General features: G+C 48.7%; 1 long non-coding RNA gene across 4 annotated transcripts; it reads right to left on the bottom strand.

Moving 5' to 3' along the window:
- Positions 1-576: 576 nt before the first annotated feature.
- On the bottom strand, positions 577-10,723 carry LOC143171377 (uncharacterized). 4 transcript variants are annotated; one of them, XR_012997184.1, is made up of 6 exons: positions 10,584-10,723; positions 6,423-6,633; positions 6,244-6,341; positions 2,683-2,882; positions 2,217-2,397; positions 577-832 (listed from the first exon to the last, which is right to left on the bottom strand). It is a non-coding gene; the product is annotated as an uncharacterized LOC143171377 (long non-coding RNA). The 4 variants fall into 4 exon arrangements; XR_012997185.1 differs by lacking the exon at positions 10,584-10,723 and adding an exon at positions 7,097-7,192; XR_012997183.1 differs by lacking the exons at positions 6,244-6,341; positions 6,423-6,633 and having other exon boundaries at positions 10,567-10,723.
- Between the last annotated feature and the right edge of the window lie 139 nt (positions 10,724-10,862).

The raw sequence follows: 10,862 nt of genomic DNA, 5'->3' as shown, positions 1-10,862 counted from the left end.
AGCGGAGCCTGCCGACCCCCAGCACCCGCCCGGGCTTCGCACCCACCGCGCCGGCGGTTTTTTTTCCCCGGTTTTTCCCCTTTTCGGCCCAGCCCCTCGGCAGCCCGCAGGGGTCACTGCTGAACCGGCCAACGCCAGGCGATCCCCGCGCCGATCCCGTCCCTCCCACCTCCCCTTCCCCGCCCTAGCCGTGCCCACGGACGCGGCCCGTGGCGGGTGCTTGGCGAAGCCGAGCAGGTGAGGCGGGGACACAGGAGGTTTCTGGGGACGAGCCCCCTGCCAGCACCTCCAGGGCGGGACTGTCCCCCCCCAGCAGCCGCAGCGCGCCTTTCACCCCCCAGCTTGCTTACAGACTGTACGTCCGCCCTGCCCCGGGAACGCGGCCACAGATGGGGAAGGGGCCGGGGCGGCCGCCTGGGCTTCCACTGCCGGGAACGGGTGGGGAGACGCTGGGAAGGGGAGAGAAGCCTTGGCTCCGGTGGAAAATGTCACAGGACACAGGATTTCCTCCAGACAGCGCCAATGCAGAAAGGGCAGAGGTCCACTGCAGCGTCTCTGTAAAGCTAGGCCACAGTATCAGTTCATCTCCACGGGAAGGGCCCGGCTGAGCCCACTGGAGCCCGAATCGTTTATTCCGTGCGTTGCACATTTAATATTCACACTGCAGAGATGACACACCTGAGATGAGAGTGTCCGACTGACCCAGGAAGGGCCAGATCTCACCTACGGAAAGCCCCGAGCACAAGAATCCTGCTCGCGTGCGCCTCGGCTGACTGGCGTTACGCAGACCCACGGGGGGTAGCAGTGGAGAACGATGCCACGGAGGGGGTTCCTGCAAGGAAAAAACACTTTGAAACCATTTTGCTTTAGAGCAAGAGGGAAAGACCCACAAAACTTATTACAGGCAATTTAGGGGAACAAGGGCTGTTCTGGGGATCTTAGGTGATCAAGTAGTATTCTACTAAAGAACTGACACACGCTGTAGTGGGTTGGGTTTGGGTGAAGGATACAGTTTTCAGCCCTTGGGGTCCCTGTCAGTAGGATGTCACCATGAATCACTGTGCCGCTTGCCCTGCAAGGGAACCCAGACCCCGCTTAACGCTGTTACCTGCAATTACGGTCTAGCAAACCGGGGGTGTTTAAGTTAGAGCCAGCGAAATCATCAGGGTCCACCAAAGAGATTAGAAACGGTAGCACACGCTGTACCGCAAACTGACGGTCCAGCTGGCGGGTTCTGTGGGCTTTGCACTGACCAGCCTCTCCGAGGCACACAGGAATGAAAGAAAAGCAAGCTAAAGCAGGAGAAACCAAGTAACTTCGAGCAGAATAAATGAGAAGTGACTATTTACAGACTGCGGAATCCGTTCTGGAAACCCATCTTCTGCCAGGGGCTACCCGACTACAAACCACAGGGACAGCGCGAGAGCAAACCGTCTTCAGATCGTTATTTACTACGACGTTTAGCCAGACCTTGTTCCCGGTAGTTACAGCATGGAATTGAGAACCTCTTCTTCGTTCTCATCTACTTCACCCACCAGATGTAATCAGACTTAGCGCTTTTCATCTTCAAAGCACTTTGCAAACATTAACTCATTAATCCTTATGCCCCCTGTGAAGCAGTTAAGTATTATCCCTGTTTTACGGACCTCTTTATCTCCAAATCTGCTCATTAATTTTTAGTGTGCTCATCGCTTTAAACTGAGATATCAAAGCAACAGAGAAATCGCAGCACAAAATGCTTCCGAGCCTCATTTTCAAACCTGCTGAGTACCTGGATATCCTACAGGAGCTCAGGATTCTGAAACCAGGCCTTGACGGGATGCAAATTATCGCTAATGCTCAAATTAGATCATTTTCCGGAAGCTGGGTCTGCCCTACTCCTGCAAGATCTCCCCATTTAACTGAAATGCCTGGCTGGTAAAGCAGTCAGTGCCACGGACGTCCGTCAAGACACTTACACTTACAACCTCATTGGCTTTAAGTGCAGATGGGGTGGAAAAACAGGCCCGGTCTATAGAGCTAGTAAATAATTCATGCTTTGTAACAATAATTCTCTGTCTTCTAAGGGAGCGATGCAGAAGCGACACAATTCAAGAAACAGAACACACTGTAATCAGATAATGTTAATACCTATCTGGAAGGCAAATACAAACATTTTTGTGTTTACACCATAGGGAAGTTTCTTTCCTGTTAGTCACCATCTACTGTTAACTTACAGGAGGGCGGTGAGGCAAACAATTTTCCTTGAACTCCATCCAGCGCTGCCAGGGAGCATGCTGTCTGGCTCACTGCTCTTCTCCCAAAGGCCTTCTCTCGACAGTTGGTTTTGGAATCACAGCAGAAACAATTGTGCCTTCTGTCCATGATGTTACAGAGCAGAATGAGCTGATGCACACACTGAAATGAGATGTCATGTTGTGAGAACAAATGAAGGGCGTGGCAGAAAGCTCCTTTTTTTATGGCAGTCATTTGTGGAATTGGACTACAGAGGGATTTATTTTTTGTTATAGGTCAAATTATCTGATATGAGCGGGTGCCAGGAAAAACTGGGATTTCCTGCCACCTAACTTTCCTCTGCTCTACTTAATTTTGCTTGCTTTGGGTGCACCTTCTGAATTTATCATTTATTCCCCAGCAGAAGACAGCGATCTGGTGGCACGCTGGATCTCAAGGGCATCTTACCTGCTATTCTAGCGCAGTAAGCATCCCAGCAGTCGGGATGGGGCAGGAGGAAGATGAAGACCGTGACACGTACATCTCAAACAGCGAGCAAAGCCTTTCCCAGTCATCAGAGCCAACAGGACATTTTCAGCACCCGCTGATTTCGCAAGAGGAAACTCCACCTCAAGGTAGCGCTGAGGGCACAGCATGAGGAATTTGTCCTTAAGAGGCCAGAAGTTGAATGTTATAACCACGGGGCAGACTGACGAATGCAAAAGAGCAATACCTATCGTAGTCAGAAGCCTGGAGCAGCTATGCTGGCAAAAAGATTAATTACTTCTGGGTGTGAGCTGGAACCGCACACCCAGCAGTCCTGAGGTTTTGGTTACTCCCTAGCAAAGTAGGAAACACTGCTCTCTCCCTGATTGTGCTAAGGCAAGGATTCAGTTTCCCTTTTCCTAGTATTTTACCTCTGTTCTACCCACACTGGAATGATCGTTAGCTTCAGTCACAGCTGAATACAAATGCCACATGTGTGATGCAAGAATAAAATGCATTCTCCCTCATTCTGATGAAGTCCCTGCACAGCAAAAGCTTTACCTGTCTGTTCGGCTGAACATCAGCCTGTCCGAGGGGGTCTGAGGTCAGTCCCTGAGACAGGGATATGTTCTGGACTCCGTTAACCACGATACACTGCCTTGTGCCTGCAAGCCCCCCGCTGAAATCAGCGCCGATGCCAGCACAGCTAGACCACCTTTTGGCCCCGGTGTTTTGTCCAAAGGTGCCAGATCTGGCCTGGTTACTATACCCTCGCTACCATCACCGTTATCAGCAAGGAATAAACAAACACTGAATAAATATTGAGCTGGCAGCACTATCTCTGCCTCAGCTCTTGTGTGCTGTCCTTGCAGCCAGCCAGGGTGCCTCCAGCAACTACAGTGGAGCCTTTGGGATTACAGGGTGTTCCCAACATGGAGCTCTGCAGACACTGGCTGGGCCTCCTTGGTGGCTTGGTAAATATGTCAGAAAAGGCTGGTCTCAGCAGGCCTGTTGGAAACATCTGGCTTTAATTCTTCTTTAAAGCCATGACATTCATTTGGACATCAAACCACTTTCCTTTCATCTATCTGGAGGACTAACCCTGTGGCAGAGCAGCTGACTTTCTGCCTGCCATTACCCTGCATTATCCTGCAGGAAGAAAGAGGTCACAGAAGAGCCAGGGCCGTGCTCTTCGCAGGGGGAGAGATCTCGGGAGAGGGTGGCAGCTCACAACTGACACTTTCCTGCTCTTCTCCCTCTCTAGAGTTCTTTTCAACTTGTTTCAAGGCATACATTTCTCTGTCAACATGTCTCAAAGGGACGTAGAGTCCAGCTTAGACCTGATTTCCCCCTTAATTCACTGGACTGAGAACTCAAGCACTTGAGGAACAGATAGACGTGGCATGTTGTCCTGAGCAGGAAAGAGAGTGCCTGTGTGCTGGAGGGAGAAGCTGTGTCTATTTAGAAATCCCTTAGCTGAGGATGCTGAAGGCTTTGTGGATGGGCTGGCATGCTGGGAAGAAGCCTGGGAGAATCAGGAACACAAGCAGAGGTAGAGGAGTTTTCTCAACAACTCTTGACCGATAATTCTGGTATCAATAAACAACAACCCTAGCAAGGAGACGATGTTTTGAACTCTAAATGTGTTATTGTGCAGGAGAAGAGGCCTAAAGCAAGAATGCTGGATGTTGGAAAGATCAGCTGCACCATCACATGATCCCATGACGCCTGTAACCACAGCGAAGTTTTATCCAAAGCCAGCGAGACTTTTGGCTCCGTTTCTAAGTCTGAGCTCAGCAGAGATTGTGCAGTTGCATTTTCACAAACTTCCATCGATGCTGAAGTAAACGATTTGCTTTCCAGGCAAAACTAAGTCCCACCAGCATGGGAGAGGTGCCTTGGGCAGCCTCTGAGCTGATGAGCAGCAATTGCTGGGTCTTATTCCAACACACTTCAGCGCGAGGCAAACAGCACAGAGCTCCAGCTCCAAGAGGCAGCCAGGCAACAGCACTGAACAATCAATTTCCCATGTCAGACTCTGACTACGCCCAAAGACTTGGCAGTGCTGGAGCGTATCTACTGTGGCAATAATATTAAATAAAACAGCTCTTCACAGCTGCCTGCCCTCCTTCCCTGCTACCAGGCCACTTTCTTGAAACTGCCACAGTTAAAAGTATTTACCTTTTTATTTGAAGTGCCCCTATAAAAGCAAGCCACGCAGGGAACAGCTAGACAAGAATAAGCTGCCCTATGAATTCACAGCCCATTACGCAGCACTGCCTGGAAGGAGCACGGCCCTGCTGTGTGGCATGAGCATGGCACTGCTAACAGCTGAAGGAAATCCTTCTGCAGCTCAGGGGGGTCTTTTGGTACCCATGAGTTTCCCTTCTTGTTGCACCAAGATTACTTGTAGGCCAGCCAGGAAACCCACCAGGGTATCAAGTTATCAGGAGCTGATCTCCAATGACGTGGTGCAAGATAGCTGATGTATCCCTCTGCTGCCTTCTTGTTGTTTCATCCAGGACTAAGACTTCCTGGCAGAGAGGAGAAGCGAGTGAATCATGCAGAAGGAGGAGAGAGCTGGAGCAGGAAATACAGCTGCCAGGCTGAGTCAGCATGGCTTCCCTCTTGAACCTTGAACAGATGGGAGCTGTGAAGGATGTTAATGTTTAACTCCACCAAAAGTCCCCTATTTAGCAAAAGGCATCCGAGACTCATTGGCTTCTGGCAGGAGACCTTTTGCTTCGCCAGGAGCTGTGCTGGTGACAGTACCTCAGCGGTCAGGTCAGCAACTGTGCCTTTCAAAAGGCAATTAAGTCCAAAGGGCCTCACAACATCCGATAAGCTCCAGGAAAGAGATGGATAAAACCAATGGCATTAATCAGTTCATCTCCCCAGCCCTGCACTTTGCTGAGAACACCAACTCAGGAAGATAGATTGACACCATAAATAAGGAAAAGCTCATTAGTTGTTTGGGAAATACTGTTATCAATGATCTCCAAAGGAGCATTGCAGAGGCGCCAGCCTTTTTGCTCTCCTCTCTTTCTCCATCTCTCGTTCTTCTTCCCAATGGCATTTAAATCTTTACATGACTGTCTCTGTAAGAAAGAGCATATAATGCCTAAAAGGTAGGGCTAGGACCCTAGGCTTTAATCCCAGCTCTGGTACTGGTTACTCAACAGCCATTTCAGATTCCTGTTCCTCACTTCGCCCACTGTAAAGTGGGGATGGTGCTTCCTGAACTTCTAGTAATGCAGGAGTCACCTAATGAGTGCTAATTAGGAAGATCCAAAACCAAATCACTAGATTAGTGGTTATCAAAACCTCACTTGTTTAGAGGACTGCTTAATGGAGCCTCTCGGATGGGAACCCAGGTTTACATGCTCCAAAGGCTAGAGCTCCAACCGCTGATGCCAAGTACAGCCATGAGCTGCCAGGAAAGGGCTCTACAGAACTATTCAGCGGTTCTGGCTTTGTCCCACAGAGAACATACATCCTGCAGGGAATCTATTCATCCCTTCTGTTTGTTGCCTTTGCAATAACCTGAAACGTGTACAAAAGGGAAGAAATCCACAACTGTGTTCATCAGGTAGATCCAATGTCTTCCTCAGTTCCCCGAGAGGGCTGAGTGAGCATGAATTCTGTAATTCAAGAAAAAGAAGCAACTCTGAGTGCCTGAGAATGAAAGAGCTCACAGTAAGCAACCCCGTGGTTAAAGTTACCTGCAGGCAAAAAGGGGCTTGCACCACACTGGGGGAGAGATGAAGCTGTCCTGCCGGTACCGCTAGGAAACGGTGATGCTGGACTGCAGGGAGGTTGGGATTCTTTCATCATGAAGAGCAGCTTTTGCTTTATAAGCCTCCAATGTGTACCGCTATAATAAAGCATGCATCTGTGCTGAGAGGTGACTTGTACAATATAGTCATCAGTGAGCTGGAAAAAGAGGTAAACAATTAAGTGACAAAGTTTACCCATGATACAAAAATATTCAGGATACTCAAACTGAGTGGGAAGAGCTAGTGAAGGATCTCACGACACCAAGTACTTGGGCATTCAAACTGCTGGCAAAACAAAATGCTAACAAATACAAAGATGCAGGGGCAAAGCAAGCCTAACTATAATTACACAGTGATGGGGTCCAAGTTAGCTACTCCCGCTCAGGAAAGAGCTCAGGGAATCATTATGGGCTATTCAGCTGCACTCACTGATGGTTAGAAAACAAGAAATATTTTTGTAAAAGGAACACAACATGGAAAAAAAACCTGTGCTGATCTTGTAGGATACTATCACACAGTTTTTTATTGTACTTCACTCTCAGAGCTAAGGTTTGTTTTTCTTGGTCGAGGTGACACACGTGCTATTCGAAGAAGCAATCCTGGAGTCCTAAACTGCCTACCTGAATGCGAGCTGAGAAAGGGCTCCGGGACCTGGCAGGGGCACTTGCACAGTAACTTAGGTTTAAGAGATACCAGGCCATATCTTCTCGCTTTCTGGAATAGTGGCTTTTCGTAGGGCTTAAAGCTTCTGTTCTTCAGCCCCAAAGTCACCACATCTAATACAGATGTATGATGCCTCCTTAGTACAGTTATGCCATGGTACTTTAATGATTGTTGTATTTTTCTATTGCCTTGGCTTTATTAAAAAACAAAAAGGGAATGTAAGGACTGACAGAGTATGTTTGGAAATGGAAGCAAAATTCCAGTTTAATCACTGATTAAACAAACCAGTGGTGCTGTTGGGAGGGGTCACATGAAGTTCACTGGTTGGGTGGAGATCTCAAAAACAAAAAAAAGCCATGTGGGTGTCCGAGCGTTGTCCATAGCACTGGGTGTTTCTTCAGCAGCTGCCTTACCCTATCTGCTGGTGCTGGGCCTCTTCTGTAGGAAGTTCGGCAGCCCCTGCAATCAGAGAATCAGTCCGAGAATGCAGACTCCCTCAGAAAGCGCTGCTACACCAAAAGCTAGACACTTCAATGAAATATCAAAAAGGGAGGAGTGAGAAGACAGAAAATATTTCTTTGGACTCTCGTCTCTGGTATAAATCTACTAGTGGAGTTGCATTCTACTGCTCTAAGAGTAACCCTAGGAAAGATGCCATCCCTTGAAAGAAACAAGCACCGTAAACATGTTAATAATTACACCTGAGACTATTTTCCTGGAACAGGTTGTTCATATCTTACTGACTTGTCACCCTTTATACCTGCACTTCACAACCACCTCTTACCAAAACACTAGAAAACACATTTTAAATCAATGCTGAGCTCGGAGCTGTGAGCTGCAACTCAGGAAACAGATCGCGGCATTGACATTGACAGTCCTCTGAAGCCACTGGCTGAGGGTGCAACAGCAGCCAAAAAAGCCAGCTGAACGTTGGCTGCTTTCAGGAAGGATACTGAGGTGAGGCCAAAGCCCTCGGTTTGCTGTTACAGAAATCCTGGGAGCACTCGCATCTGGAGTGCAGTGCTGGCCTCAACTGCTCAAGAAGAATGCGATGGAGTTACAGAGGGTCCAGAGGAGGGGAGGGATGAGCAGCCTTAATAAGGAACGATCAAAAAGGCTGGGACTCTTCAATTAAGAGAGAAGGCGGCTGAGAAGGATCTTATTGAGGTCTACAAAGTCATGAAGGCAGTAGAACAAGTGAATGCAGACTTGATATTCACGGAATCCTGCTATAGAAGAACAAGGAGGCACACTTTGAAACTACAAGATTAGTCTAAATCAGACAGAAGTATTTTCTGACACAAGTCTGGAACCCGGTGCCGCAGAAGACTCTGGAGACAATATCAACAAGTTTAAAAGGGATTACATAAATTCACAAGCAACAGGTCCATTAACGGCTGCTAAAAGGGCAAAGATGCACCCTGTAACATCTCTACTACATTCAGGATGCCGGAGAGGGAAATGGACAGCAGCAAGTATCCTGGCTCACATGCTTGCCCAAACAGCATCTCCTGTTGCCACCACTGGAGACAGGCTACTGGGCTACAAGTGTTATTGGTCTGACCCAGGAGGATGTTTTTAACGTTCTAAATTAAATCCTGAAAACCTTTCGCACAACTAATTAAGGCAACGTGGTATCTTCTAACTGCTACTCTCATCTGCTTCTCAGCCCATCTTTGCTGTTGTGTGCAATGCCTCACGTTCCAACGTGGCCTCATTTAGACACTAATCCTACAGGCAGATCCCTTTGCCACACGGAGCTCTCCTGAAATCAGCGCAGCCAGACACTGCTGGGGAGAGGAAGCTCCACATGTGGCACAGGCACCAAGGCTGAGGCTTTAGACTATCTTTGATGCACAGTTTGATTTTCTTTTTTTCCTATGTTATTATTGGTCACTGATTTTGATTAGCAATCTGTGAGCTGCTGTAATGTAAGTTGTGAGATGCATCGTTTTATCCTTGATACTTGGATAATTAAACTTACAGGCACTACTGCAGTATATTTTGTATTCCCAACATTTCCAAATAATTACTCCATCATATGTATGTAACTCTCAGAATAATCACTTTTGTAAGTATATATTCATAGAGAAGGATGATGATTTCTCACTTTGAAAATCTTTAAGTCTATTGAAATAGTATTGTTTTCTGTATAACCCTTAGTCAAAACAAATCACTACAGCATTTCTATGGATGAGGCCGCACATTGGTAAAGCGGAAATGGCTTGCTAAAGGTGCCTAAACATTGGCATCTGGTGTCATCTGAAATGCCCCACGGCGTTCCCATCACCAGAAAAAGGGGGCAAGCCAGTCCAGAGAGGCGCAAGTCTGTAGTGTTCTGGTGTTGTACTGGCCAGCCCTGTGTTGATGTCTCAGACAGCTGGGGGTGCCTGAAATGGCAGCAAATACCTCTGCTTAGGCAACTGAATCAAGCTTGAAATGTCCTGCTCACATAACCTAGATAAACATGCAGTTTCCTGTACGAGTCATACATTTAATAACAGCACGTGTAAGTTTATCTGACATGCTCTAATAACAGTGTCACATCTGCTCCACCTGGACATACCTCCAACCCTCCAGTGCACAGATCGCTATGCCGTTTGTTTAAGCTATGAAAGCCTGTAATTTACAACATGTATGTATTTTCTGGGCCATAATTCAGGCTTTTTACTAGAATGAGTAAATTTCACATGTCAGTGCTGAGATTGCCGTAAAAGTAACACCAGCACATTAATTTTAACTAGTCACTTCCTATCCTAATGGCCAGGGATCTGGCGGAGGCTCAGGAGCTGCTGCGCAAGCACTGAACAAGGCGGCTGGGAATATGGGACAGCTCGAAGTACAAGCGAGCTGTGGGTATGACAAAGGCCACATTAAACTCTTGGCCTGATTAACAGCAGCAGGGAGGAGACAGAGCTATAGCACTGACTACATGCAATTATTTCTTTTTTTAACTCAGGAATTCGGTACTTTACACATTATGAAGAATAACATGGAGAGAAAGAGAAAGAAACAGCTACAGCTATTCCTGAAAGTACATTGTTCAGATAAACATCTTGAGGAGCCACTGCGCTGGCTGGAGAGTGAGCACTCGTGTCATGCTAATGAGGATACACAAGCTTTCCAGCGTCTCAGGAATGCAGGTTATCTAGTTTGGCTGCTGAAAACCCTTTTTCTTGTTTTCAGACAAACCGCGTCAGCAGGGGACCCCAACACCTACCACAGGCACCCCTCCCTCTCGGCACACAGCCCTTCCTTACAACCTAGCACCTTCCAGACACCAGCGAATCACGGCGCGTGGGGTCGTTTCCAGAGAAGGTGACAAGCCGTGGCTCCGAGGCCCTTCGTCCCACCCTCGCCTCGCCAGACTCGAGAGGAGCCTGTGGGCCCCCCAACCCACCCTTGTGGTGCTCAGGACTGCACGTACCAGCTACCGGGACACACCTGGTGGACAGCAGCCCAGAAGGGGGGCCGGGAAACACGGAAAAGCCCCGTTCTCCCTCAAGGGCGGAGGCCATCGAGCAGCCGCCCGCACCCTCCGCACCGCCGGGCGAAAGGCGGGAAGCACACGCGCGCAGGAAAGAGTCTGTGGGTCCGGGCGGGGAGGGCGGTGCGCATGCGCTGGGGAAGACCCCCGGAGAGGGGGCGTGCCCCGAGGCGACGGGGCGGGGCCGCGGGCGGGGCCGGCGCGGCTGCCCGGCGCCGCCGCCGGCGCGGAGGTGC

Source organism: Aptenodytes patagonicus, chromosome 27, assembly GCF_965638725.1.
Source record: "Aptenodytes patagonicus chromosome 27, bAptPat1.pri.cur, whole genome shotgun sequence".
NCBI classification, from domain to species: domain Eukaryota; kingdom Metazoa; phylum Chordata; class Aves; order Sphenisciformes; family Spheniscidae; genus Aptenodytes; species Aptenodytes patagonicus.
This window is presented reverse-complemented; position numbering and strand designations above follow the sequence as displayed.